The following is a 7,122-nucleotide window of genomic DNA, read 5'->3' on the forward strand; positions in this document are numbered from 1 at the left end:
GACTAAAATTTATTAGCTATAATCGGATGATATCCCTATTTGTTTTTGATAGAATTGAGTAGATTTGTTTTCAAAAATAAAAAATCAAAAGGAATGGATCTTGTTGGATCATTGAGCCCGCCCAAAACCTTCACCTAAGATTGGGGTTTGCATTGCAAACCAAGAAAAATAATAATAATAATAATACACATATAGACGATCACGAAATTGAACGTTCTCTCCTTCCGTGCTTCTTCTTCTTCTCCATTTTGTTTTTGTGAAAAGATCGAAAAGGAAAGACTGGAAATTAACGAATATGGTTCACGTCTCTTTTTACCGCAACTGTGAGTTGTACTATGTTTTTTTTCTTGATTTACCAAAGCATGTTTTGGTTGCATACTTTGTGTTCTGCTTTGGCTCTGGCTTGCTTTGTTTGGCTACTCTGTGATATTACTTATCTTATTCATATTGCTGTGTTGTAGTTATATATTGTTATCAGTTGTGCGTAATTTTTGTTTTTTTCTGGAGTTGATTTATGAACTCATCTGTTTGTTCGATTAGCAATTACTGAAGTTGCAAAAAAAATGAAGGAAAGGAAACCCATTGGAGAGAGAGAGAGAGAGAGAGAGAGATCAATATTAGCTCATACTCCCAGTAATCGACCATATATGCTGCAGTGCACAACCAAGTTTGAGGTCGTTAAGTTATTTTCAGTGATTTGGTAATACATTTTAACAGAAAAAAAAAATCTAATAGGTGTGTGAATGGTGAAAAAAGAAAAGAAAGATTATCCTCTATTAGTGATAAAATCATTGTAGTTTATATGCTGGTACTTTTGAGTTGATTGTATCAATTGAACGACTCCTTGTTTCTCAATAGATGGGAAAACCTTCAAGAAACCAAGACGTCCTTATGAGAAGAAGCGTTTGGATGCTGAGCTGAAGCTCGTTGGAGAGTATGGGCTTTGATGTAAGAGAGAGCTTTGGAGGGTTCAGTATGCATTGAGCCGCATTCGAATGCAGCAAGAATGCTTCTCACACTTGATGAGAAAAACCCACGTCGTATTTTTTAGGGTGAAGCACTTCTAAGGAGGATGAATAGGTATGGACTTTTGGATGAGAGCCAAAACAAGCTTGATTATGTGTTGGCACTCACTGTAGAGAACTTCCTTGAGCGCCATCTTCAAACTCTAGTGTTCAAGTCGGGTATGGCCAAGTCAATCCACCTTGCCAGAGTTCTCATCAGGCAAAGGCACATTAGGTATGTGATTGTCTTTGACTCATCTTGCATTTGTTTCATGATTTTATCACTAATAGATTTAGCTTCTGTTAGTGTACCATACAGCATTCATTGTGTTTGCTAATTTGGTTTCAAAAACACAGAATGATTTGCAGTACTTAAAAGGTTTCTTTTATTGTTTGGATTGTGGTTAATATTGCTTTTCACAAACACTCTCTCCTTGTTAAATACATCGCTGAAGTAATATTGTTTCTTGCTTTTTTGGTACGAAAGGAATCTGGTTGTATTTGTCATGTAAGTTGATTAGATGTAACAAACTTATTGTTAATAATATGGGGATTATTTTGGCTTGGTAACTTCTTGATCTTAGACTTTAGTTCTTAAGGAGGTTCTTGGGACATTAGAATGCAATTATTGTTTTTGAGCTAGTAAGGTGGGTTGCTAGATGCATCGTCTGCTGTGGAAAAATGCAGTTTGAAAATTTCAATTTCTCTCTTGCAATTTTTATGATCATAACTTTTCAAAAAACACCAACCAAAACCTTAATGTCTCTGTCCTTGATAATCATAGCCCACTTTTATTTATTTATTCATTCATTATCTTAGTGCTGTCTCACCAATGAGTTAATTAAGCTAATCTTGTATTCTAATGGTTGGCTGTTGAAAAAATAGTTTTGGTGGGTGGCATATGGGAAGTGTCTGATCATGTGTTAGCTATTTGTAGTTCTTTGTCTTCAGGCATGTTTATACTAGTTCTGCTCAAGATCTTGATTGATGAGGTCATATCATGGTTAAGCTTGTGGCCATGGGTTTGCTTCGCATTCTTTTATATTTGATAAACAATTTTTCTCTAGATGAAGTTATCACTGATCTTTCTTTAAGTTTGCTTGCCCACATTTTTATATGCTCAATGTTCAGCATTGCCTTTTATTCACCAGTCTCGGTTATTCTTGCATCTTTTACATTTTGATCTTTTGATCTGTGTGCCCTTAAAGAACTTTTTTCCTAACTTGCTGGGTTGTCTGTGATTCTTGAAGAGATTTGTTATGACCTGCATTTGCTTCAGATATAGGCACTTTTGCTTATTAACCCTGGCTTTAATTATAACTTCTTTTCATAAAGTAATTAACTACTTGACTTTTGAGAATTACTAGTTCCATTTGGTACATATCTAACTTTCTGCCGTACATGGAGTCCATACGCATCTCTCTGCACCAAAAGTGGAGGCGACACTTCTTTGCATGAAAACTAATCATTATTTTATCTTTCATAATCTTTTATATGATTCTGCTCTTGGATTGGTTGTTGGTTATTTCCTCCATAATTTTTTATTTTTTATTTTTTTGGGTCTGTTAGGGTTGGGAGACAGGTGGTTAATATTCCCTCATTTATGGTGAGGGTGGACTCACAAAAGCACAATGATTTCTCATTGACAAGTCCATTTGGGGGTGGACGCCCTGGTAGAGTGAAGAGAAAGAATCAAAGGGCCGCTAACAAGAAGAGTTCTGGAGGTGACGGGGATGAAGAAGATGAAGACTAAGCTGTCATGTCCAGAGATAAAGAGTAATGGTCTTGTTACGGATGTGCCTAAGATTTTGTCTTATGATATTTCATCTTTCTTTTTGCCAAAATAGTTGCTCTTTTTTATCATTGGTGGACTTCATATTTGCTTGTTGAACTAGGGCAAGATGGTTTGACTGGGTATGGTGTCTTTTCTTGTGTTCGTACGTTCGCTGGTGATTCATAGACCCATTACTGGCCAGGCGGGACTGGATGCGGGCTCAGCTTGACAGATTTTGTCCAAGCCCAGTTTGGCCCGTCAATATTTTTTTTTTAAAGTTATTTTTGAACATTTTAAAAGTATAATTTCTACGAGGAATAATATTCCTCTGGTACTGCATAATTTCTCCCTCCTCAGATGTGGGATTGTTGTCTACGAGGGCAATGCAAGTATGCAATAGAAATATAACTTTGTTAGAAAGTAAGATCGGCTCTGGCCAACTTTATCCCCCTTCTCCCCCCAAGTCCTAGTGAAATATTGTTCTTACTTTGCTTATTGGAATGAACTAAGGTAGTAATGAGAGAGTTACTTTTTCGTTTTTATTTTTTTATATTGATTTTTAAGGACATTCATTTATTAGATATTCAAAATCTCAAGTAAGAGTGGAATTTTAAATTATAAAATTATACTAGCCATGAATTAGTAGTTTACATTTAATTATAATTTCATCAACTCATAGGCTACTATTTCAATGGTAGTTTTATAACTTAACAAACAGTAATAGCTTTTCCTTCATCTCCAATTTCCTAAACCTAACTCTTATCATATTATTAATGGTTTGATTTGGGATCCAAATCTGAGAAGTAATTCCTCAACCACACTGGTGCAAGCAATGGATGATAACCAAAACCCAGAAAGCAAAAACCATCTATCTCTCACACCTTATATCTATTCTCAATTCTAAGCAACCTAACCTTTGGCTGTCTATTTCAATTTCACATCACTCCATAGTTGGATGAACTCCCCAATAAAAAATTTTCCATCTTAATTTCGACTGCCCTATTAAATAAAACGCACAAGAAAATGCTGGAGAGTTTAGGAAGTTGAACTACCAATAGGCAGTTGTGTGGTGGGGTTTGTATTTATGTGGGATATTTTTTTTTTTTTTTTTTTTTTGGAAATGCACAATTGGGGAATGATAAAACACTAATTTTCTTTTTGGGAAAAAAAAAGGGGTGATGTGATTAGAAAGCAGAAACACATAACTATCAAGCCAGGCTGTGGTGTCACGTATCAAAATCCACCTATTAAATCACAATCGTACACGAACCTTACTTTTCACTTGTTTTTGTGGTTATGCCATTCTGAAATTGACTCTCTTTCTTTCCTTTTGTAAACCCATCCCTTTATTTGCGTTTATGTTTATCTTTCTTCCTTTTGTGGCTTTTTTGTAAATTCATACCCTTCCCTTCCTTTCCTTTTTATCTATTTTTTATAGTAATTATTAATTCACATAAATTATAACAAAATACTCTCTTCTAATTTCTTCAATTTTAATAATTTTTTCTCTATTAATTTACCACTAAAAACGAAATAAATTAAAAGAAGAAAAAAAGTAATAAGATAAATTTAAAAAAGAGTTATTGTATTTAGTAAAGTTAAGTGTATAATTGCAAAAAAATAATTATTATTTTCGAAATTGACAGATGATTAAAAAAAAGTGACAACTGAAAAAGGAGGGAACATATATAATAAATTTAATATAAGAATTAAAAAACACAATTTAACAAGTATACGATGATGGTGCTTGATTGCCTTGCCTTGTGGAGCATTTCCCCAACTCAGCTGTACCTTTCTCTTTCTCTTTCTCCAAGTCTCCATCATACCTAATATCTTATTAATAATAATACCCACCCTCCATTGTTTGGGATTTGCAAAAAAAATCCTCATTTTTCTAAAACCCTTATATTTTCATTGTTTTTCATATTCAATTATCCAACTCATACATTTTAAGAAATATTTATGTACATCAGCTGGCTCTAGGAGATTATAGTCCCAATTTGATAGATCCTTCAATGGAGATTGGAGACCACTATGTGGAAAAGGTATTGTTTTCCAGCTATAAAAAAAAAAAAAAAAAAAAAGGAAAATCAATTAAATTGCAGAGTAAGTTGGACAACCTTAAACTGATCAAATCACTAATGGCATACAACAAAAAAAAAAAAAAAAATTAAGAGAGAGGGAGAGAATGGTGATTAGTGTGTCTGCCAATGCCATAGAAGAAGAGGATGAGATGCCCATTGTCTGCTTCAATAGTCTACCAGCTTGCTTCTATTCCAATATTCATTATCTTAGATGTATTTTACTTCAACTTTTACCAAAATTCTTAGGTCTAAAAATGAATATGAATATTCTTTCTTTTTTAATTGTTTAAAATTGAAATGCCCATTTCATTTTTACCAAGATGCCCATTGTCTGCTTTTAAATTCTTTCTTTTTAGATATAAAATAATATTTTGAGTTTTATATAAAACTAAGCATACACATTTCGCAACTAATAGAGATTCCAAAAGAGAGATAAACCAGATACGGCACAGCCCTTTTGTTTTCAAGTTTTGAAATTTTTTAAAATTAATTAATTAGAATTATTTGAAATTTTAGAAACAGCCTCCCTACCCAAAACAAAAACGTCACGATTCTTCTGATTAAATCAGAAATTGATATTCTGACAATTTCAACCATCGATCTTAATCTTCCAGGTGTTATATTTTCTTTGGCATGCTACTAATTTCAACCATCAATCCTATCTACAAAACTATTTTTATTTAAATAATATTTATAAATAAAAAATTAATTAATTAATGAAAATAAGGGAGTGAAATGGGCCCACATATTATGAGAAAATGGCATGATTGATCATGTCGAAAACTGCATGTATGGAGAAGAAGAGCATGGCGGACAGCGCATTGCCTTGTCATCAGTTCACTATTATCACGTGGACCCTATTTCCTTTTTATTTTTAAATAATTTTGTTTTAGGCTAGTTGCAGCCTTCCTCCACCTCCATTATTAGTTTAGGTTTGGCTTTGTTCCCGTACTGCACCATCATATCCTGTCTCATGCATTCTCACCATCACTCCCATTGTTAACCACTACCTTTTTTCCTATTATTCATCTTTGGTATTATTATTTCCATCGGAAAACAGAGGCTCATGAAAAACAATACAGACAGCCGGGGCACCACCTCGTCTGGTCGGAATGTATCCTACACGCGCCATTCATCAACAACCCGAATAAAAATAGTCCTTTTGAGGTAAACTTCAAATTAGTGCATAAATTCATTTTCATTTTACATTAAAGCCAAATCTATTGATAATTAGTTAATTGATCAGTAGGACGTATATGCCATCCACCATTATTATTTGGAAAATTATTAAACTGTAAATAGCATTTATTCAATTTTAGCTGTGAAACTGATTTTAAATTAAATAATTTAAAAGAAAGTATTCAAAATTCAAGATTTTTTGGGAGAAAGATCCAAGATTTGATAAACACAAGAGGGGTTTTTCTCCCTTCAAAAATAAATAACGCGAGTGGCCTACATGGAAAGATTCTCTTTAGCAGTTACCGTTGGGTTTCATTGGAGAAATCCAGCTGCGTGTTCCTCACGCTGAGCGGACAGCGACAAATACTAAATTTGTTTGAAAGTAATCAATATTCTTTTCAAGATTTCAATTTCTGGTTTAAATTTTTGTTAAAAATTAAATTAAAATTTTAAATTTCTAAGACTTTAAAACTTATAAACTTTTCTTCTTTGTTTAAAAATAATATAAAATTAAACTTAAGCAAAAATAGGAATTATCAAAATTATTTTGAATAATAATATTAAACTCAGATGATATTTTTCTGATTGAAGATTTGATGATGATTTTGTTAAAGATTTCCGAGTAGCAAATCAAATAATTTCTTTGAATTTTTTATATTTAGACGATCTTTTAGGAACTTAATTCATAATATGTAAGAAGATGTCAACGGAAGAACAAAACACACCGTTAGACTCCATTATGGAAAATCTAATATTCTAGAAGAACCAATATTAAATATCACAAAATGAAAGGACCAACATTTAAAAAAAAAAAGAAATTAAAAGAAATTAGGAAAATTGGAGGAATAGAAATATCATTTTTTAATGTATTAACTTCAATTGACTTTAAACCAAAGGAAAATTTTGTCTGAACTCAAATGGTTTTTTTTTTTCAATAAAAATTTAAACGAAACATATTTTCTTAATCTGAAACCTACGAAGTTTGATATTTTCTTTACTAAATGAGGGCAATATTGTCATTTTACTTGTACATGCAGGTATCTGTCTCTACAGACCATGTCAAATTATCAACACCATAAGG

At 32.6% G+C, this 7,122-nt stretch overlaps 1 pseudogene; it reads left to right on the forward strand.

The window, feature by feature from the left end:
* The first annotated feature begins 54 nt into the window (after positions 1–54).
* LOC110629560 lies at positions 55–3,295 on the forward strand (annotated as a pseudogene).
* Positions 3,296–7,122: the final 3,827 nt, after the last annotated feature.

Source organism: Manihot esculenta, chromosome 1, assembly GCF_001659605.2.
Source record: "Manihot esculenta cultivar AM560-2 chromosome 1, M.esculenta_v8, whole genome shotgun sequence".
NCBI classification, from domain to species: domain Eukaryota; kingdom Viridiplantae; phylum Streptophyta; class Magnoliopsida; order Malpighiales; family Euphorbiaceae; genus Manihot; species Manihot esculenta.